Source organism: Sphaeramia orbicularis, chromosome 11 (genome assembly GCF_902148855.1).
Source record: "Sphaeramia orbicularis chromosome 11, fSphaOr1.1, whole genome shotgun sequence".
In the NCBI taxonomy this organism is placed as follows: Eukaryota; Metazoa; Chordata; class Actinopteri; order Kurtiformes; family Apogonidae; genus Sphaeramia; species Sphaeramia orbicularis.
In genome coordinates, this window is record NC_043967.1 from 25,182,739 (window position 1) to 25,206,210 (window position 23,472).

General features: G+C 37.7%; 1 protein-coding gene across 2 annotated transcripts in view; it reads left to right on the top strand.

Moving 5' to 3' along the window:
- dlgap3 (discs, large (Drosophila) homolog-associated protein 3) overlaps positions 1 to 23,472 on the top strand; it is a 209,489-nt gene that overhangs the window by 98,739 nt on the left and 87,278 nt on the right. For both annotated transcript variants that reach the window (XM_030147524.1, XM_030147525.1), the window contains exon 2: positions 16,871 to 16,946. The gene's annotated coding sequence lies outside the window, so the exon portion shown is untranslated. The remainder of the gene's footprint in view (positions 1 to 16,870; positions 16,947 to 23,472) is intronic.

The window sequence follows — 23,472 nt, forward strand, 5'->3', positions numbered from 1 at the left end:
GTTTGAACAGCACAAATCCGATTATTTCAAATCTGACCAAGGCCACTTTCATATGTGGTACTAAATCCGATACATATCGAATATTTTGCAATGCCACTTCAGTCTGAACAGCCAGGTCGCATTTATCTGACCTTTATATCACTGAAATGCGACAAATGCCAAAATTCTGCGTCCCAGGAAGAGGAACGGCCAGAAAAATATATTTACTTCTAGGGCTGTGTATTGGCAAGAATCTGGCGATAAGATACAAATCACAATACTAGGATCACAATACGATATATCACGATACTGTTAAAAAGGCAATTTTTTTGTTTGTTTCTTTTTTTTTATGATTATTTCCTTGAAGAATTGAAATACACCAGAAATCTGCACAAATACTAAACACATTTTTATTTGTTCCCAGCAGGATCTAATGCTATATCACAAAATGTTCCTGTGTTAAAACTTGAATTCTGTTTTACAGACATTACAGTTTAAGATCCTGTTCAAATGTTCATATTCTATTAGTTCAGAACTAACATCAGAACATTATTTTTGTGCAATCCCAACAAGGAACAAACATTATTTAATAAAACAGTGTTAAATAATAATAAATAAAATATAAACAAAAAAGAAAAACAAAAATGAACCTCAATAATATCTGCATTTGACTAAATACCTAAAAATATCAATACAGTACTTTTTAATATCGATACAGTATTGTGAAATGAAATATCGCGATATATTGCAGAACCGATATTTTCTTACACCCCTACTTACTTCCGTAAATGCAGTGCATGCCTGTGTAGTCACATATTACATCAGGACCTCTTTTGTGCATGTGGGTCACTTAAGGGTCGCATTGAGTTCATACTCAAATCTGATACAAGCCCCATGTAATGTGTAATATGAACAAGCACACAAAAAATCCTATTTCACCCAAAAATCCAAATTGTTCATTAAGACTTGCTATCTGAATGTAGCCTTAGGGTGCTTTCACACTGCGTACCCAAGTCCGTACCGTACTGGGATACATTCATACCTTTTCTGCAGATGTTGCGTTCACAAGCACATACCGTGGCCCATGCCTGAGTACAAGTGGGTGTTAGTGGGCCGAAACAGTAGGTGGCGGTGTGGAAGGAATTCTGTTGCTGTCCAACAAACGTGGAAGTCAGAAGACAAACCCTTACAGCATCAACTGAGCAACTGTTGTGTTCATTTGTCTACAATGGCGGCAATACTTTTCTGTCTGTTAGCCTGTTTGAGGCAAAGAGAAGAAGAGCGACCTTTGTTGTCCCTGATATATCATCGAGTGGTTTGGTCACTAAGGTGGATCCGAAGCTTTTTCAGGAGACAACAGGAGCACCGTCTATGGTCTCGTGGTGATTAGGTCATGTCCATTCTCGGGCACGGATCGCTTTCACACTGTAACGTACCGTACTGGAGTCCATGCAGTCCGTACCCAGGACTACCTCCTCAGCTGGACTCAGGCATGGTACTCAAGCACGGAACATTTGCATTTGTATTGATAAAATTAAGTGGACTTTGGGGTCAAATGTACTCGGATACAGACTCGGGTACGCAGTGTGAAAACACCTTAAGATTCTTGGGCAGTGGCTTCATTTTGGTGGTTTGTTTGTCAACCCTTATTCCATTGTTTTGTCACACATAGACTATGGAAGTAAATCTGTCTCATCAGATTTTGAATCATAAAAGCCATTGAATTTCTAGCACTGAATTTTTTTGTACTGAAATTAAGTATTTGAATTTTTTTTTTTTTTTTGCACTGAAATTTAGTAGCTGAATTTTTTGTCTCTCAATTTAACTATGTTCATAAATTTAAATTAAAAAAAATTCAGATGCAAAAATTTCAGACGCAAAAAATTCAGACCACACAGCTGGGACACCACGTATAAGCAATCGATTCTATCTTAAGTCAAACTGGCAGCCAGCCAGTCGTGTTACGTTAGGTTGGTCAAGTGATGCTGATGCAGGAAGACGGTCAGTGCGGATGTGTGAGCTGAATTTTTCGCATCTGAATATTTTGTATATGAATTTTTTGCATCTGGAATTTTTGCAGCTGAATTTTTTTAAATTCTAAATTTATGAACATAGTTGAATTTAGAGACAAAAAATTCAGATACTTAATTTCAGTGCAAAAAAAAAAAAAAAATTAGCGCTAGAAATTCAATGGCTTTTATAATTCAAAATCTGATGAGACAGATTTACTTTCATAGCAGACTTTCTTCATATCAGACAGGGTTATCAGAAGTGGTAAATGTACACAAGTAGACTCATTAAAGACTATCAAACCCCTCTTTACTGAGTAAAATAAACTAATATACTGAAGATAATGAACATTTACTGTACCACAATGTGTAGATTATTATCAGTGTTAGCAACAGAACTCAAAATATTATACATTTTCCTCAATCTCCCTGTCTTGTTTGTTTCATCTTCTGTTTTATAATGTTAGTTTTTTTTTCTTATTGCATTTGTTGGGTGTGACAGCACCCATGGACACATAAACGTATCATCCATTTGAGCTAAAATCGATTTTGAAATTGAGAAGGTGCATTGTTGCAAAATAAAGATATTCCTCAAATTCATCAAAAAAAGCAGCTTATGTTGAAATTATAGGGAGTGGAAAGTAGTGATATGAGTGTTAAAATGTAGGGGGTGAAGAACAACAGATACAGCACAGATACCTTAAAATTCTACTGAAGCCCAGTAAATATTTTTTGGCTTGTTTCTTCCCACCTCTGAGGCCCATGAGGCTTTTCCACCTTGTGTACATGACAACAAAGAATCCATCAATCCATATACTGTATCTCATGAATAATACAGATCAGATTTTTTTTATGTTCTGTTCATTCTCCTGCCCTCATACTTTCTGGAGTGCCTGTCCACATGGGTTATGTGAGTGTATATATGTACAGCATGTGGCAAATATGTGCAGCAGTTACCTAGAAACTGGCAAAGCAGCCATGACAGTGCTGGCCTTTAGCAAAAGCTCTGTGTGATGGAGTATTTTACATGCTCCACTGATAAGATGAATCTACACTCTGCAAAAGCAATGCATTAACCCAATATGACACTCGGCGCAGGGTTCTTCTGTTTGTGTATGCGTCTGAATCACTGACTTTTTTTTTCCTTTTCTCTTTCTCACTTAAAGGTCAGCAGATCAGCAAACAAACACAGGCCCAACACACACTGCAAATGGCTACTTAGGTCCAGACCAGAGGAGAGATGCAAGCAATCAATTGTGATGCTTGTTATACTGTAATTAGACACACACCTATGCGCATTATGCAAACAGGAATATGCAAATTCCAGTTGAGGCAGTTGGTGTGTGACGAACGTTCCGCCCAGTGGTTCCGCTGTTGCTCGCGACGACGGGTTGATGATGATTTTTAGATAAATAAACTCTTCTCTTGTTTGTTTATCAGCACTTTCTCTCCACATTTTCTCCTTTGTTAGAGTTAAGATTTATGAAAAAGCTGTAAAAAAAAAAATGAAGAAACAACTGATTATGCAAATGATAAATATACATCTTTTTCCCTTTTCTGCTGCTCTGCAACACTTTCTTTTGTGTCTTCCTGTGTTTCTCTGTCCTCCTTGGCGCTTGTCATTGTAATACGGCTGTTTGATGGTGCACTTTTTGATGGTCTCTCCTTTTCCATGAACGCCATCTGACAACAAGTGCATGTGTTTCTTTGAACGGCTGAATTTTTAACTAAATTAGCACCTGTGCACGCAAAAACACACACGCGGCGCTAACTCGGCGGCACCCTGGTACAAATTAGACCGATAACCACGCACACACATCTGTGCACACGTACCTGAGTGGCGAAGCTAATTTGCCCAAGTGAAAGGAATAATGAGGCTTTGATGACTTCACTTGAACAGGCTTTCTACACCGTGACATCATTTGTGACCCCAACATGACCCTGACACTTTGTTCCGATTCATTCAATTCCCCCCTCCCCCCGCTGGAAATCTGCATCACTGATTGGCTGAACTCCACTGTGGCAGACAAGAGTCACAATGGTACACCTATTTGTCGCATTATTAATTGTGTAGTTGTGCACAGAAGAAAAGCTGTTGGGATTATATATAAAATGTATATGATGCATCTGATTCTGAAAAAATACAACCCAATCAACAGAAAATGCTGCCACTGTACATTTCTGCCAACCATAAAAACATAAATTTTATATTATATGTTCTGCTCCTTTTTGTCTTTTCCTGAATGAGCAGGAGGTTTTTAGGGTAGATGGTCGACATAAAAAATCCACCAGAGACTGGAGTTAACATCCCAATTCTTTTAATTATTTAGGTTTAGACAATAAAAGTGCATCCATCAATGTCAGGAAAAAAAAATCGTCATTTTGTTTTCAACCTTGAAAATCCCCTTCTCCTAAAAGTTCATTTTCAGGCTTCTACATCACATTCTTCGCACATGATGTTAACATACAAGATCCTGATCATAGCTTCAAAGTATTTGGAATCTTGTTTGTTAACATTCTAGGTGGACAAAAAAAAACAGATAAATGTAAAATCATTTTGAAAGTATCAAATGTGAAAACTTGAAAATATGACTGAAATAAGTGTATCAAGTGTTTAGTATCAAACCAAACCAAACACTACTTTTTTTTCTCAAGTTTAAACGTTTTCTGTGAAGTGTGGTCAAACCGGCAAGAACCATGAGGAGAAAAGAAATAGAGGAAATTAAAAACACACACCTTTCTTCTGCAGCTCTCTCCTCTTAGTCCAAATCAACAGACTCAATGTAAAGATAGATGAACTGACATTGTTTCAGTGAAGCAGCAGTATTACTTCCAGGTCATTTCTGATTAAATGAACAGCGATCAGTAATACCAACTGTCATGTTTTTTCCCCTCCTGCCTGTCTGTAATCACGTATGATCAGCAAGAAATTTGCATTATGGAATAACTTTTCTATAGCTCCAAAAGACAGTGAAGAGGTAGATGCAGAAATCTGATGCCCACACCAACCCAATTTTCGGCGGGCAGACATCGTTGGGCAGTCTGGCTATGGTCTGGTTGTGATTCTGCTTGGTGTGTTCTAAGTGATCAGCCATCGTTAATGCCGTTGCCAGTCTTTTCGGCCAATTCAACGTGTATAATTGACCAGTACCCGTTGTTCAGTCGGACCAATCTGATTGGTGGAGGAATAGCCCTTGACTAGTGAATCAGTGAAGGAGAAGTTTCCATGTGAATACAGCTATGCCAAGGTACTTCACACTAATATTGTCTTCTATAATAGGCCATTCATTGCTCATATCGTATCTGAATGAGTGCCAGTTAGTGTTGACTATGGACTTCATTCATTCCATGAAGTGAACACTGTTAGCATTGTTAGCATAGTGTGATTTCTCCTTAGTTTTCACCTGCAACATCTTTCTTCTTCCACAAGAAGAAGCCTGAGAGCTGACAACACCATTATCTTCTTATTACTAGCCGTGTGTTCAAAAAGTACAACAACAACCCTTCTTGACTACTCAACACTCTCTGCTGACAACAATGACTGACAACAGCGAACTCTTGGTTTTTGTCTGGAGAGATATTCCGTTATTTTCCAGTTTTACGTCTCGCTCAAGCACAGAATGTACACTGAAGTCGGTAGTCGATTTGGTGTGTTCTTCAAACTTTTTTGACTGTGTCAGGGAGACGGGAGCCGACTGATCAGTTGGGCTACCTTTTCTGGCGACGATCGGCAGTCGGGCTGGTGTGTCTTCACCCTTAGACCACTTGAATTGCAATATGCTGAAAGAAAATGGATTTTTTTTTTTTTTTTTGCAGTGCCACTAAAAACTACCAAGCACTGCAGCTTTAACTGCTAATAGTGGCCATGGGATTACACAACAATCTGAGTTAACACATGGAAGGTGTAGATGCAGAAGTCTCATGAATTATAATATGATGAACAGTTATTATGGTAGTGACGATAATAGCTAGTGCAGCTTTGAAAACTATAACACTGTCCTGTCTAAAAATGTTGATATGGAACAGATACATGGAGGCAATACATGGTGTGCAGAAATAATAACAATAGTAATTTTGTATTCTACTGAGACATACACATACACACACACACTATTTAATGAAATTATTCAGTTGAACGATACAGCATAGTCCTGTAATAATGAGGATGTTCTTTACTGAATGCTACTAATGGGGCCAACACCAAGGTCCCTTGTAACATGCTATAAAGCCCTATTAGATAGTATGCAGGCTGTGTTTTGTTGTTGTTCCTTTAGTTCTTGTTCTGTCATACATCTGGGTAAGTGGGTGCATGAACTGGGCGGTCCCTGCATTGCACAGTAGATGACCTTGAGTGAAATCTGATGACGTGGTGTGACACTGGCTGTTACCTTATCTCATATTACCAGTAGAGGGCTGCTAATGGACATCCTATTCATTGCCCTGAGACTGTCACTCTTAAATGACCTCTCGGTGTGTGTTGACGCACAAATGAAAGTGCATGCATTCACACATACACACGGGTGGGCAAAGCATGCATCATTCATTCATTTTTCTAATCATTGCATTACCACTAGATTTGTTTAATGATCCATAATGCATTAGCAGGCTCGCAATTAGGTTTCAGGTGAAGCAACACCGACATAAAATTACTTTTAGAGATTCATACACGCGTGCTATACATTTCGGGTATGTTCCGACACCCACACATACAGAAACTCTTTCTCAGGTTTGACTGAGAGTAATGAGAATGAGACTGATTGTTTGGATGCTCTGGGGCATCACTGATGCTGCTATATTCACCAGCAGCAGCGGAATGAATTAATCATAACTTTAGTCTTCCTCCAAATTGCCCGCTTGTGAGTTGCAAATAACAGAAGGCAATATGGGGCCACATTCCACTCAAAAAAAAAAAAAAAAAAAAAAATCAGGTTGTTTTTGTTGCTTTATTGGCTTGTTTTGTTCCTCATCATCCTATTCTAATGTCTTTGGAGAGTTACGAAAACAGAGAAGCTGAAGAAAGCATAGATAGCTGTAAATGTAAAGGCCAGGCACTGATTGTCGGAAGTTGCAAGTAAGCAAAAAGAGGTTTACAGTCTACAAGTGAAAGGCAGCAAGAGGATAAAAGGAGTGATAGCAAAAGGTGACAGATTGATTGAGAGAGAATGAAGGAGAAAGAAACTGAACTGTATCCTGTCCCTGCATAGAAATCGCCTAACAAGAACTGAGGGATTCTTAAGAGTCGAGGGAGAGAGAAAGAGAAAAGGAGAGAAAAGCGATGAAAAATGTGGAGCTGTCAGGTGAGTGCTGGAGAGGGAGCTGGGCTCTAAGTGCTTTGGCCCCGACCACAGAGAATATGTGTGTGTGTGTGTGTGTGTGTGTTAGGGTATGCGCCATACTTCATTCCATCGCAGCTCTCATAAAGATGCATGGCCGTAAAGCAGAGCACAGCTGTGTCTGTGCACATCAACACATGCTTTTATACACACACACATTTACAGTACATGCAAGCAAGCATGCAGATGTAACAATAATACATGGTTCGTTGAGTGTGAAACTCAGTGAAGCACAAAGAAGACTTTTGTCCCTTCTTTCCTCTGCGTCAGCTCCTTGTTTCCCATCCCTGATCAGTCTCAACCTTTCCCCTCTTCTCTTGCACATTGTCGACCTTCATCTCTCTTTTTATTCATGTAAGTTAGTGTCAGCTTAAGAGCACCATATCACTACCACCCCAATCTGTCTGCACACATGCCTTGAGCTGGTACACTCAGTTGATTTGCACAGTCTAGAAGTCGAAAATCCATTAAGGCGAAATGGGGGGGTTGTTTTGCATCCAGCCGCCTTGGGTGTCAGTGTGTGTGTTTTTGTAATGCCTTTGTCCAGTGGTTGTGGGAGAAATAGATTTGACAAAGAGACAGGCGACCTGCTTTAATGTTAAAGCAGCTTGTGAGTACAAACCAGCAACCAGATTAAAATGTTATCATAGTGCATTTCTGCAAAGTATGGATACATAACCTCTGGGTAATGTGTCCAGGGAAACATTAATTTTGGGATCGCAGAGGATGAATAAATCCAAGACATTTCCACCACAAATCAGTTTGTGTCATGACATGTGGTTCTGTTTACACAATAGCATCACTTTAATGAAGGCAAGGTTTGGTTTAAAGCTGTTTTATCTAACATTTCCATATTAAAATACATATGTAACTATAAATATATGTAATACATTTATAAATTTTGTTGTTTATTTGATGGAAAAAACCAACAACACATGTTGCCGGCAAACAGTTTAGATTTCTATGGAGCTGATTTAGGGCCATAAGTTTGGTATATGAAAATATAAAATTTGAAGCTTAAAATTTAAGTTTTGATCTTGAATTTTGAAAAATACAACAACGTATTCAAATTAAAAATAAGTGTATGAAAAGTTTTTATTTAACCTTTATTTAACCAGGAAGTCCCTTGAGATGAAATCTGTTTTTCGAGGGAGACCTTTTTTCACGTTAAATATAATTTTGATTCACTTCGGTAATTCTTTTGAATAAATTATTTATTTTCATTTTTCACTTTCATATATATTTTTAATATTTGAGGTTTATTTTTTTTTTTAGTTGCATGTTTTATCTTTTCAGATTCAAATCTTATTTTTTACGGTTTCAAATCTTTTTTTCAGTTTCAGATCTCTTTTTGTTGATTGTTGTATTTTTCAAAATTCAAGATCAAAACTTAAATTTTCAGTTTCAAATTTTATATTTTCATATACAAAACTTATGTCCCTAAATCGGCTCCATATTTTTCCATATGGAATTTTTTTTAACTAAAATCATAATCCAGTAGCCACTGTGTTTATTAATAATGGTCATTTACAGTTGCTGTTTTGTTACATGTGAATATAATATCTGTGAAACACGGTTGTTGTTAAAGCTTTGCACTCTTCCTTTAAAGGATGAAAATACAACAAGCAGTTATAACACCATCAAATTTGGCACAGAAATGTAGAATAGTGTCATTTTTACATTTCTGTGTGTGTAACACCATCACCATCTGCAATTGCAATTTTAGTTTCATGCAAAAATAGTTTCATAATATCAAAAAATAACCAATGCAGAGAGAGATTCTGCATATCTTATAGCTGCTTATATAACTGCAGGGAGCATACACTTTATTTTACCATGAGAGATTACATTCCCTCTTTACCCTTTTACTGTCAAGTCAGCTACATTACTTGTACACTTCATACATCTGCTATATATGCATGTGCTTTTAGTAATCACCAGGGAAAGCATGGATTTTTTGTCTTTATCTTTTCTTACCCTATCTTTCTTCCCATGAAAGCCTGACCTACTGCATACCATCACCAAAGCTCTGTCATCGTACTGCTTTACTGAGCTTCTTTTCAGCAGCAGGGTGTGTCAGGCCATCACGCAACGAATGATCTTCTACTGATGTTCTTAGTGTGATTCCCATATATATGTGATATGCTCAATAGTTGTTTTATTCCTGTGTGTGTGTTGGATCTATACTACGCTACATATTCTACTATATGCAACGATTATTAAACTTTTTTCCCTCTGTTAAGCGGATGGAAATCCCACATCGGGTGTTTGCAGAGCTGAAGTCAGTGTTCTGTTAATAGGATCTAATTGGAAATGGCTGGTGTTAAGGAAGTTGCTTGGGTTGTCTGAACCTAATCCTGTAGAAATCCCTAAGAAGTTATTAAGAATCTATGTGCTATGTCCTAAATGTAGGACAGTGGTTAGCAAATGGAACTAAGCCTTCAAACTCTCTGGGTTTTAGAGGTTTCGGCAAAGTTAAGAATACTTAGACAAGAATATTCATACAATGCCCTTGACAAAAGCTCTTTGGAGAAAAATAAAATCCGGAATATTTTGGCTCATCACAGCTCAGGCAGATGTGGCTGCACCGTTCCTTGTGCTATGGTCAAAAGAAGAAATAGTTGCACTGGTACAGTACTCAAAGCTCTTGAAAATTGAGAGGAATGATCTGTCATTTCAGTAGAATCTGAAGGCAAACATTCATGATAATAGGTCTGGAACATCTGAAAATGGGAGGAAGGAAGGAAGGGAGGAAGAATTTCTCTGTAGGATCACTAAAATAATAATTTTTAGGAGATACTCTGATGTCATTCCTTTTATTTGGAATCTCAAATAAGTAGACTGGTTTTAATGTTGTAAATTACTCTAGAGATAATATTGTAGTGTCTTGTTTCTTTTACTGGCAGAAGTGCTACAGTAGTGGTTAGGAAAGTTACACTAACCAGACCACCAAAGGAATTTTCATCAGAGTATTCAATGAAAATATTTAGCCTGGTAGCATGACTCAGCTATATTATCTAATGTTGGAGTGAGCTTTATTTGTGTCAGCTAACATGCCAGTTTGTCAGCTATCCTGATAATGAATGTTTTTACATGTTATGTCAGCGTTGGGCAATGTGGCTAAAAATAATATGATGATCTTCTAAATTAGAATTACAATGGGAATGTGAACTGCAACTGTCTCTCATCTGACCCAGTGTTGGGGAGTTACAAGCTAGCTAAGTTTTCCTTTAGTTTTCTCAGGTATCTGGAGTCTAAAGCTTTGTGTGTTGGTTTTTGTTGTTCTTATCTGACTAGAAATTGTATTTTTGCATTATTTAGATGAATATTATTACAATATTAACATCATCTAGATGGAGTAAACACTGGTCCACATCTTCCTGTACATACATCTGCAGTGTTTCCATTAATTACCTAGATTGTGGTGAACTAATCGGTCCCACTGGAGTGTTATAATAACTCAGAAACGTTTTCACTTCAGCATAACTCTACAGTATCTGCATAAATCAGATACACTGTTTGTCAGAGCTCAAATCCACAACTGATGGTCTTACAATAATTCTTTATCATTATTTCTTCAGCAGCAGCAAAACAAAATGTGTTAGACAAACCCTCCAAATGAACGTGAAACAAAACAAAAACACTCGGGCAGATGGATGGGCCATGACCTAGAAGGCTGGAGGAGCAGCTTGTTACTGAAAGATCTCTGGGCCTGGCAGAGAAATTGTTTGGATAATGTGCCCTTGAGCAAGGCATTTAATCCCCCATTTGCTTCCTGGATGCCTGACACTGGAGCCCACTGCTCCTATTTGCAGTGTGTGGTGTGTTTTTGCATGTTCAGCTAGTGATGGGGTCAAAGGAGAGGTTCAGTTTCAGTGTGTGTTGCATGTACAATATACTGACAAATAAAAATTCTTGTTAAAGAAAATGGACTGAAAAAAGCTTACTATCCTAGCAACTTATGCTAACATCATTAAAGCCTCAAACCCATGCATTAGTGCACTGTTTTCTGTAAAATACTGTACTTACACTGATGAACCGGGTGTTTAAAATTAATATGAGCTGAGAAGTAATGTTTTAACAGCATTATAAATATGACAAATTAAGACATTACAATATAAGATCATGAGCTTGCGTAGTCTGAGGTTGTGGTTACTGCCAAGCAAAATAAATGCAAACTAGGGGCTTCAAAACTACCGTTCCCAAGTCCACTTCATTTACACAGTCTCAATCAGGCAATGACGGAATCGGATATTGAAAGGTCAGCTTTAGGTTATTGTGTGGCATACCTTATTAGATTCCAAAGATGAATAAACATGTATATTATTATTAAAGCCATGGTGCATCACATGGCAAGACAATACCAAGAGTAGCCTCTGCCACTGTTGAATCTGTGTTGCTATGGTAATGCTGCACATTGCTTGAAGAGCTATACACCTTATACACGTAACCACAAGAACATCAGCTTAAAGCTCAACAAAACCGATTTTCGGAAAACAGAACACAACTCAAACAGAAAGCACTTAAATGGGTAAATATCTAATACAAGCTAACAGTCCAAAACCAGCATATGTCATGAAAAATTAGATAAAACAACTGACCAATGCGACAATGTTTGCCCCGCTGAGCTAAGCAGATCGAACAGTACAAGTATTATTTCTCTATCGTTAAAACTCACTAAACAAGCTTGATGTATCATGAAGTTATGCTCACAAATTTTGTCTTACCTTTGCTTTACCTAATCCAATGTTTTTCATTATGTTGAACTGATTCCAACTAGAAACAAATGGCCCGGAGTTTAACAGGTTAAACATGTAGCAGGCTAGAAATGGCCTCTACAATCTGGTTTATCCCTTCATTTCGTCATGTTTTGGAGCTGCTTAAATAGAGCTAGTTTAGCAGTTCTCCTATAGATTTTGGCGAGGTTGCTGCTGTCTCTGTGGTCTCCCATTGTACCCTTATTGCGGTGGTCAGGTCTAACCTGTCCTTTCCTGGCCTGGTATGAACTGGCCTTGCTGCTCAAGCCCTATGGGGAATCCTTGGCGCATGTCTGGCCCTAATTAATGCCCCTACTGCAGTCTCTTGTTAGAGAAGGAGATGGAAAGAGTAAGTGAGAGGGAGGGTGAGTAGTGAAGGGGACTCTCAAATATTGATTGTATTTGCATAAATAGCCGCAGTTGTGTAAAGCCCTGCATGACCCCACTTGCTAGCTTTGCACTCTGTGGGCATACATTGGAAGAAAAAATAATGAGAGGCTAAATGAGGAAGAATATAGATGATTAGAGTCAAGAGAAGACCTGAATCTCCCGCAATGCGACATAACATGGGCCTCTCAATCAAACCATCCCAAAGGCTACACCATTACTTGTTCACTTAGTAATTTGTGCCAATTATTGCCCCATTAGGAATTTGTAGCACTGGAGTGGACAGTAGATAATGATGCTTTTCTCTTGAATTGGTCATCAATAAAGTCCGTTGGATATAAAACACCTGAGGAAGTGAAGTAGTCACTATTTTTCTACTCTCTGTACAAGGAAGTGACCTTTGAAAAAAGGATAGTGGTGTCTGGCGAATGAACAAAATTGTAGTTTTTTCCTTGTCTAATGTGATTCTCGACATCCCAGAGTCTCAGTGAAGCCCCTGTGGTTCTGTGAGCAGATAGTGGATGGTTACTGAAAGTTGTAGTTCAAGTGTTGTACGGATAAAAAAAAAAAGGATAGGTCTGTATCTGTGAGTACGCATTTGAGAATGCGTCTTTGGGGATATTGAGGATTTACTAAGCCATAGCCGTCTCTGCATTTTTAGAGGTTATACAGAGGAGAGCTTTTCAGTCCCACAGTTGTTGCCAAAGAACAGGGTGTTCAAATAAATTTGCTATTGCCACTAGTAAATAAAGAGGAAGGATAAACTGATATAAACTCTCTGAAAATCTGAGCAAGAGGATAAGATTTGTATGCATTTACTGGAAAACTAAAAGCTTTGTAAACTAAGCATTACTAAAATCCCTTGTATTATCAGGAAAGATTCATTCTGAAAAGTTGGTTACACTGAAAGTGACAGTGCATGTATGGAGTATTTAATGTATCATGAGCAAAATAATCAGTGAAATCAAGCAAAACCATTGATGGTGCATGTATGTCTGAGGTATCAGTTGAACAAACAATACTCAAATATTAAGATTTAGATATCACTTATTGTTCCAACAGGGAAGTGCATTTTAGGCAGTAGCTGTAATGGTAAATACCATTAATACAATTACAATACAACACTTTAATCTGATCCCAATGTCAGTGGGCTGTAAATACAGGTATAAAGGAGCATAAAACCACATAAAAATACAAAGTCACATAAGTAATAGATACAATAGATTCTATATATATAATCTCATAGGGAATATGAAGACAAGGAGAATGGAAGAATACATAAAAACACTAAACACCAGATTAAAAATGTATCAACCTAAGACTTGAGCTACTTATTAAGTGGAGTTATGAAAGTGAGGAAAAAGGAAAACCTTTTTTACATTTACTGCCTGAAATGTTTACTTGAGAGTAAACAATTGATATTCATGGTGTTAGCTGAGTGAAGGATCTTCCAAAATTTTCTGTGCTTTTCTGGCCGAGAAGATGCAGCATATGTCACAGTTACACCAAAAGTACATAGAATTTAAGTCCTGGAGTTGTAGTTAAAGGAGCTAAAATTTTCTTGATTTTCTTTTGTGGAAAATTGACCAGTATGAACTGCATTTCCACAACAGTCCAAAGACACATAAAGATAAGGCAAAGTGCTCCAATGAAGGTTCCTGAAATACAAGACACTACAAGCCCCAGATCAGGGAAAGTTCCTCTAAATCAGGGGTGTCAAACTCATTTTAGTTCAGGGGCCACATTTAGTCCAATATGATCTCAAGTGGGCCGGACCAGTAAAATAATAACAATGAAAGTAGTAAAGAAGTAAAACTACATAATGAAAATGTTTACATCTACAAATTTCCTTTAAAAAAATGTGAATAACCTGAACAACCATGAACAATCTGAAGTTCATTGAGAAAAATAAGTGCAATATTTATTTTTTTTACTTGTTTTACACAAAAACAAAGACAGAAAATTTAGAGATGTCATTATTTATAGGTTATTATGATATTATTAAAGCACGTTGTGCTACAGTTTTTAATGTATGAAAAGTGCTATATAAATAAAGATTATTATTATTATTATTGTTCTGGACCAACCCACTTAAGATCACATTCAGATTATGTATGTGAGCCCTGAACAAAAATGATTTTAACATTCTTGATTGTTAAAATGCCCGGTGTAATTTTTGCCTTTCAAAAATTCATCCCAGGGGCCAGATTGGATCCTTTGGTGGGCCGGTTTTGGTATGTGGGCCGTATGTTTGAGACCCCTGCTCTAAATGTTCTTAGTTACATGGAAAACTAAGATGAACATTTTTTCATTGTTGTAGACCAAAGTGTGAACTCCTTACATTCTCACACCTAAGTCTATCCGCACTGTCTTCTCAAATAATATCACATTTTAATATAACAAATCTTTATTCAAGCAGTATGTGATCACTTATGGGTTGCTCCTCTATTCCTGTAAATCTGACAGCTTTATTTCTTACCTAAAACAAATGCATGCACTGTCAGTACCGTTCATGTCAGCCTTTTCTAAACAGATTATAAGTAGATTTATTTGCTCCATTCATAGACGCATTCCATTTTAATTTTGTTTGTGGTATTTCTGTGTTTTCTAATCCAAATTAATGCAGTTCATATGCCACTGAGAATTAGATACACACATACTTAATGTTAGAGAATCTTTCCAGTCTAGGATTGATTTTAGAATAAGTGAACGCATTTGCATTGACTGTGTCTGCTCTATCGCCTTATTTAGTGCGTTGACTTGAAGGGTCAAAGCTGCACATTGGAATCAAGCTGTCTGTGTTTTTCTGCAAAAGTACTTGTGACTCTCACATTACTTTCCAGAAGTACTTTAAGTTTTGTAGCGTGTTCCCCTGTTTGTCGTTAAATACAATAGGCTTATGTGTGTAGGTGTATGTGTTAATTCCCATGTGCGTGCTCCATACATGAGTACCATGTGGCAGAGTGTTTTTCATGTTTGTGTGTGTATGACTGTGTATTTTGTGTATAAGCGAGCTAGCAGAGCTGATCAGTGTCCATGCTGAGGGCTTTGTCACAGCTGACCTATATTAGATGAAAGCAGCTGGATCAGTGGCCTGCAGGGACAGCCAAAGAGTTGTGTTCTAATTATCTCTGCAGCTAGCTGGCGACACATCACATCCGCGTACACAGACACACCCGCGTAAGTACGAACACACGCACACTTTCCGGAAAATCAATGGGGGCTTGCGAGAGCATCTGCCATGCTCCACTTGATGAATGACAGCGACAGATCCTCCTTGTAGGATTGGCAACGAAACAACGCCTCATGTCACACAAAGCATATTAAAACACTTCGTGATTGTGGACGGTACCCTTTGGGCTCCGAATTGTACCTGCTTAAGACACGAGTCTGTTTTTCACCGCAAAATATAATTACCATACAATCAAATTAAATTAGGCCCTTGCTGTGGTGTTATTTGGGAATTGTAGCTGTGTATCTTGCTGATGAGTTCTCCCATAGGTTCAGATTTTGTAGATGTGACCTGTGTTTTGACTGTTGTTACCATAGAGACTGAAATTTACACACACTTGTGTAGTGTGTTTGCTATGAGGTGCAGAATTGCAAAAAAGCCCAGGAAGCTAATGCTAACAGCTAAAAGCAATCAGCAGTTTAATACTAATGCTAATGGAAGGGTAATAAAGTGAGTGGAACCCTGTGGTATCAAATGTGACGGCAGTGATTTTATAGTCATTTAGCATTCATTGCATCCACAGGCTAAATGCGTAAAAGCTATGCTCATGCTTTGGTCGTGTACATACATAAATTTGAACACAACATGTAACTCACTTTCAGTAATTTTGTGCAAGCCTTCGTGTGTTGCTGCCAGTACTCTAAGTGATTTCACACATTCTCCTACCTTTAGGAGGTAATCGGATGCAGCACATGCCCAATTAAGCTGTTAGCCACTTAGTCATCCCCTTCTTTTTTCTCCCTCTTTATCCTTCTCTTTCTGTCTCTCTCTCTCCTGCCTTTATTATATTTTCCACCACTAATTCTGCTCTCTCTCGGTTTCTCTCATGATTTTATTATTTGCGGCTCTTGGGCCTAGAGCTCCAAGCAGCAGGGTCGCAGTGCTTGCCAAGCAGCCGGTCCAGGGGAGCTTCTTGTTACAGGACAAACGGCCACAAATTTTCTATCGCACTGCATCTGCAGGCATCGCCAGGGACCTATTAACAGGTCGACACTATTGGGGAGGGTTGCTTTTCCCATAACGGTGGGAGGGACATATTATAGTCAAGGAACGAGAGACAGCAGCTAAAAACTTCCTGTTAGGTAGGATTTACACTGTTCAACTCATATGAGCCTCTGCAGTTTCCCTAATGTTTTTTTTTTTTTCCTTTTCTTTGTCTCTTCCTTTCTGAAGGGTGATTGAGAGCAAATTATTCAGCTGGCCTTTTCCTTCCTGAAGACATGGAGCACCATTTCCTGATGAGACTGTGGTAAGTAGAGAGTACTTGTTACCTGTACCCTCAAAATTCCACGTCTTTCTTGTGTGTCCTTGAAACCTATCCCCTGGAGGAGTGTGTAAGAGTTCCCAATGGAACCTCTCAAGGATTAGACCACGCCAGTGAAGCAGCTCTAAGAAAGTGGGGATCAGAAGCATGCCACTCAGTCTGTTCTCTCTCTCTCTCCATAGTCTCTAGTGTCTTTTGTTTGATGTTACATGTAGAGTGGTATGGTTTCTTTTGAAGCTGCTGTACACATTCGTAGCTGCGCAATGCATGTAAAATGTTGAGCTGTCCCTTACTTGGATTGGGGAAAGGAGCTTGTTGTCAGAGGTTGTTTGATTGTTTTGTAGAAAAGTCGATATTGATGTGACCGGTTATTGTTGGCGCTCCATTCTGGACAATGAGTCAAGTGATTGATGGTAGAAAGAGAGGAGAGAAAGATGTCACATGAGTGCTGGATGGCACAGTAGTAAAGTAAAAAATAGCAGCCACGGCCGACCGATTGTGCTGGCCTGAGGTAGTACTACTATTCTTAGCCTCAGTCTCCTCCTTTTCCTCACTCTCTCCTCCCTCTTTACTCCTGAGTCTTTTGTTACCACTGTGACGTCAACACGCTACAGTCCATCTGGTGTCTGGAAGCACTCTGGATCTATCTACCCTACCTCTCCTCTCTCTTCTCTAATTGGCTAAATCCACTTAACTGCCTCCCATCCATCGAGCCCCAGATTTGTCATTTTATTTATTTATCCTCTGTATTCACCTGTTTATCCATCACCACTTCAGCAAATGCAGCCACACATCTATCTTTTTTGTCCAGGGTTATTTTATTCATTTGTTTTTTTTTCAGAGAACAGAAAGCTCCGAAGCTTCTACTTAATTATAGCTAGAGACAAGGCCACTTTGGGAAAGTGCTCTGCATGTGGCTGATGGGACTTTAGAGCAGGATGTGCTGTGATATTCTTTGTGAGTGCAATTATAGATACATCATGGTGTTGTCTTAGAAATCATAAATCCTGCTTTAACATAGGTTTGCATGCCTGTCGTGCTTGTCTTTGGTGGGAAGGCAAGTACTGGTCACTGTAACTCACTTCTGATAATCGTCTTGTTATGTAAATGATAATACTGCACATATCCAGGTGAATGTGAGGAATGAAGAAGCCGTGGCAACAGTGAATGAACGACCACATCTCTGTGTTAGGAATGAGACTTTTTTTATCCACGCATTTGCATGTGCATAATGGCTGGCTCACATATCTTACATGCATTTGAAGTGCTGGCTGTGCACTCCCTCAGAAAGTAATCCTATGGATATGCAATATGTTATATGCGCTGGAATGTCAGTGTTGAGTCTGTTGGATCCTTTGGCAAACATTTCAAAGGGCCCCCCAGTTTGAGTTTGCTACCATTATGTTCTGACGGTAAACACATACATTGGAAATGTAAACTTTTTGTAGATATTTAAAATGCTGTTAATGAAAATGTGCAATTGTTCACATCAGCAGAATAATATAAATATACAAAATAAAAAATACCATAAACACAGAATTTATCTTAAACTGAGTTGTTTTGATTCAATAACTAAACCTATATTTTTCCTAAAGAGATGTTCTTTAAGAGTATCCACTGTTTTTTTTTTTAAGTCACTACAGTTGACCATTCTGAGACACTGCATTGAAGTAAAGTTGACCAATAGGATCAGTGTAGCGGTAGTATGCTTTTTTTTTTTTTTTTTTTTTTTTTTTTTTTTTTTAACACCAGACGTTTTGGCTTGTAAAAACAGGCAAAGCACAGGTGTTACTGATAACATTAATGATGCCTCTTTCCCTTAGTTGCCCCTGGAGGCCATTCCAGCGAAGCAGCATGCACAGTTCCAAGGCTTGAAACTGATGCAGCTAAATGGGATGCAGTTCATTTTAATGATACCAATTACACCAGTGTGTTTCCTGTTTTAACAAATTGGAGTGTCACAACTGAAAATGGATTTATGTAGGATACTAGTACATAATAAGTATGAGTGTGGTAATATGTTGTGGTGTATAATCATGATAATCCAACAGAGCAAATTGTGTAATGTCCTGGCACCATTTCCGTGATGTGGTTGTTTCCAGGGTCTTACATACAGTCTACAGTTCTTCATACTACTGTGAGCATATATGACTGAATGACATGTCTTTGACAGAATTTCTTGCGGCACTGCACGGGATGAAATCTTAGGCTTTTTCTTTTCGGTCACATTAACCCTCCTTCTAATGACAACACCCCATAGTCAGTTATTTAGGTGACTGAAAATCTCAAAAGATTGTGGTTGGGGCCTTGTAGTAGTGAACTAAACACAGTGTTGTCACAATAATTACCTTTGTTACAAATGAGCACATTGAAGCTATAATCAAAAGTGAACCAGTAGAAAAGCTCAAGGTAGATGAAGAATATTTTTCATGTGCAATCACTGTCTTGACTTTGTTCAAGACACTATGGAGATTGACAAAATATAAGACATAGTAGATACAGGGGATGTCATGCACTCACTTATACTTATTTCATGTTAAAGGTAAACACAAAACAAAAATAGGTGGGTTTAGGATACATTAGTTTTGGGAAGCATTTTGAAAACTCTGTTATTGTAAGCTAAAATGTCAAATGTAGAGGAAAAATGCTTGTTTTGCAAAATATCTCTCATAATGTGTTTTGATGTTTGAAAACAACTGTAAGGGTAGAAGAGGATGCTAATTAACCATGACATTGAAGGGTTGTAAATCTACAGTCTTGTCAGTGAATAATGTGAATTTACAACTGAGATTTATAATTTTTTTTTAGATTGCATTAGATCAGGGGTGTCAAACTCATTTTAGTTCTGGGGCCACATTCAGCCAAATTTGATCTGAAGTGGGCCGGACCAGTAAAATAATAACATAATATAGAAATCATGTCAACTCCAAATTTTCTTCTATGTTTTAGAGCAAAAAAAGTAAAATTATGCGATGACAATATTTGCATCTACCAACTATCCTTTAAAACAATGTGAATAACATGAACAAACTGAAATTCTTAAGAAAACTAAGTGCAATTTTAACAATATTATGTCTCAGTTTATCATTTACACATGTAAATTACAACTTACAGATCACAGTGGATCAACAAATACACAAAACATTTAATAAAGAGGCAGAATATTGGTAAACTGACACTTCAGATATTTCAAATTTTTCATATTTGTTCAGGTTATTCATGTTTTTTGTGAAATGATTGTTTGTTTTAGTGTAAATACAGTAAAATGACATAAAAATGTTTACATTTAGAAGAGAAACATTTAGAGTTGTGAGTATTTATAGGTTATTATGATAGTATTTTACTGATCCGACCCACTGGAAATTAATTTGGTCTGAATGTGGAACCTGAACTAAAATGATTAATATCTTCAGTGCAATTTTTACATTTCACAAATTAATCCCACAGGCCGGACTGAACCCTTTGGCGGGCCGGATTTGGCCCCCGGGCCACATGTTTGACACCTGTGCATTAGATGGAACAAAAGTTAAAAAAAAAACAAAAAAAAAACTATGTAAGGTTCACCCATGCTTGTGTGTACGTGAAGTTTAATTTGGGAACCATATTGAGCTTGTAGCTAATCACTTTACGAATCTGTTTCCAAGCTAGTAGTAGCCAGTGTCCACTGTGGCTGCTATAGAGGAGCAGAAGGGAGATGATGAAGAAATCAGGAGCAAAAGGGAGGATTTTTGCAAAATGATCTGTGTCCTTTACATAGAAATCGGTGACCATTAACATATTTAGCAACTGAGAGAGTTATTAGCTTAGCACATGAAAACATTAGATAGTGAATATTTGAAACTTATTTCTTCTACACTACCAGTCAAAAGTTTGGACTCACCTCATTTAAATGACATGAGATGGACCGCAGATGGCCTCAGCATCACTGGAAACTCCAGACTTTTGACTGGTAGTGGACTTTTGAAAAGCTGTATAGATATGCTGTGTATTTACATTATGTGCATCTGTGCTTTGTGGAATCATGCCGAGTCCTTTCCTGCCAACATATATTTTTCCCAAAGAGTACAACTTCAAACAGCAGCTTTATGTAACGCTGAAGAACAACATTAGAGTCTGACCGCTATGGGATTTTTGGGGCCAATGCCGATACTGATTTTGGGGCTAAAAAAGCCAATAACCGATATATTGGCCGATATACACTACCAGTCAAAAGTCTGGACTCACCTTCTCACTTAAATGACATGAGATGGACTGCAGATGGCCAATAAGTGCTCAGCATCACTGGGAACTCCTTCAAGACGGTTGGAAAACATTTTAGGTGACTACTTCATGAAGCTCATCGAGAGAATGCCAAGAATGTGCAAAGCAGTAATAGAATAAATATGTGGCTATTTTGAAGAATCTAAAGTATAAAACATGCTGTGAGTTATGTCACACTTTTTTTAACTACATAATTCCACGTGTTAATTCATAGTTTTTTGATGCCTTCAGTGAGAATCAACAATGTAAATAGTCATGAAAATAAAGAAAAACCAGACGAGTCCAAACTTTTGACTGGTAGTGAACTTTTGAAAGGCTGTCTACATATACTGTGTATTTACACTGTGCATCTGTGCTTTGTGGAATCATGCCGAGTCCTTTACTGTCAACATATGTTTTCCCAAAGAGTACAACTTCAAACAGCAGCTTTGTGTACCGCTGAAGGACAGCATCTCATTTGGAACTACTTTAAAATGTGTGTAGCTTGCGTACCAGTGATGAAGCAGACAGAACTGAGCCTGCAGGAAAACAGGTTATCAATGGCATTGGTTGATTATCTGCAGTGCAGCTTATCAGCAGCCGATAAGAGAATTAAGCTGGGAGTTATTTTCTTTGTAGCAGTCCTGTATGCCAACCTCTTTTCTCAACAATTTAATGCAGGAACAGTATTGTTTAATTTACAGTATGTTGGAATTTTATTTCATAGTTTTTCAGTGCAGTCACCCATACAAAATAAACCTTGCTTTTGTTAGTATTTCAGCATGGCTCTGAAATTATTCACACTTCTTACTGATATTATGCTGCTACAGAGGGCCATCTGTCACAGTCAGAAACTGTCACTCCTGCTTTGTTTTACTGACAGGGGAGTAAACAGTGAAATGTAGATAACAAATAAAAAACGATGCAATGGGCCAAAAAAAAAAAAAATGCTGTTGATGTTTTTTTTTTTTTTTTAATTCTTTAACATTCATGCACTCATTCTTTCCTTCACTCTTTCACATCACATCACATTTTAAATATTTCTGCTGTAACTCTATTAAGTTATAAGTCTATGTAGGAAATCTACGCAGAATACAATGTACAACAAAATTAATAATCATCATAATCATTCCAGATGTGGTTAATTGTGGTATCAGTGGTTAATGTTTAGTGTTTATGTTTTTATCTAGACAAATGTTACCTGATTTAATGTCTTTATCAACTTTGTTTTTTTTTACAAGTATTCCATAAAAAATTAGGCGCAAAAAATGAGTGCTGTATTTTTAATTCAGTCTATTGACGTATACTTAGATACGAATACTGAAATGAAAAGGTGTTATTCTGGTAATGTTATACAGTTGCATCAAAAATCATCAAAAACAATGGTTATACAATCAAGTACTAACTCCTGTGTGTGTCATGTAATTAAAAGCACTGTTTTTGGCAGCACAATGCCGTGGTTATTGATGAAAGAACTGAAGTGATTTGGTTATCAAGAAAACCATGGAAAATGGCTAGATATCAGCTGTGAAATTAAACTCTTATGAGCTATTTTTGTTGGTATCATTATATTTACTCAAACAAATGTACCTTTAGTTGTATCAGGCATTAAAATGAACAAGAAACTGAAGAAAATAAGGGTGGTCTAATAATTTTTTCCACAACTGTATATAGTGTTATGCCATTCTTCATTCATGTAATGCTCCTTGTAGTTTGTGGGTTTTTTTTTTAAGTTACTTTGTTATGAGTAACAATGGGCTGCATTCCACCTATATGACTAGCTCTGTCAAAAATGGATCGTGCAGTAATGTCATGGTGTTGTGTCTTATCTTTTATCTATTCTTTGTCCTTGTTATTTATTGCTAGCATGTTTCTTTTAGTCAGCCCTGCGATGAACTGGCGACTTGTCCAGGGTGTACCCCGCCTTCGCCCCTATGTAGCTGGGATAGGCTCCAAGTGACCCCCGTGACCCTAGTGAGGATAAAGCGGGTTCAGAAAATGAATGAATGAATGTTTCTTTTAACTATCAGTGAGAGTCTTGTGCAATATGTGTAATGCTGCTGCAATTAGTTGACTTAGTCGATGTAACTGACCATGAAAATTAGTCGACAGCATATTTTTTAGTCAACGAGTCGTTACTATTGACCGCCTAATTATTTTTGGCCGTGGCATGGGGAATCCATGCCAGCATTGGTGCCTGCAGTACCTTTTTTTTAATTAATCATTTAGATTAGTAGACTAATCGAAAAATTAGTTGAAAGATTAATCGTTA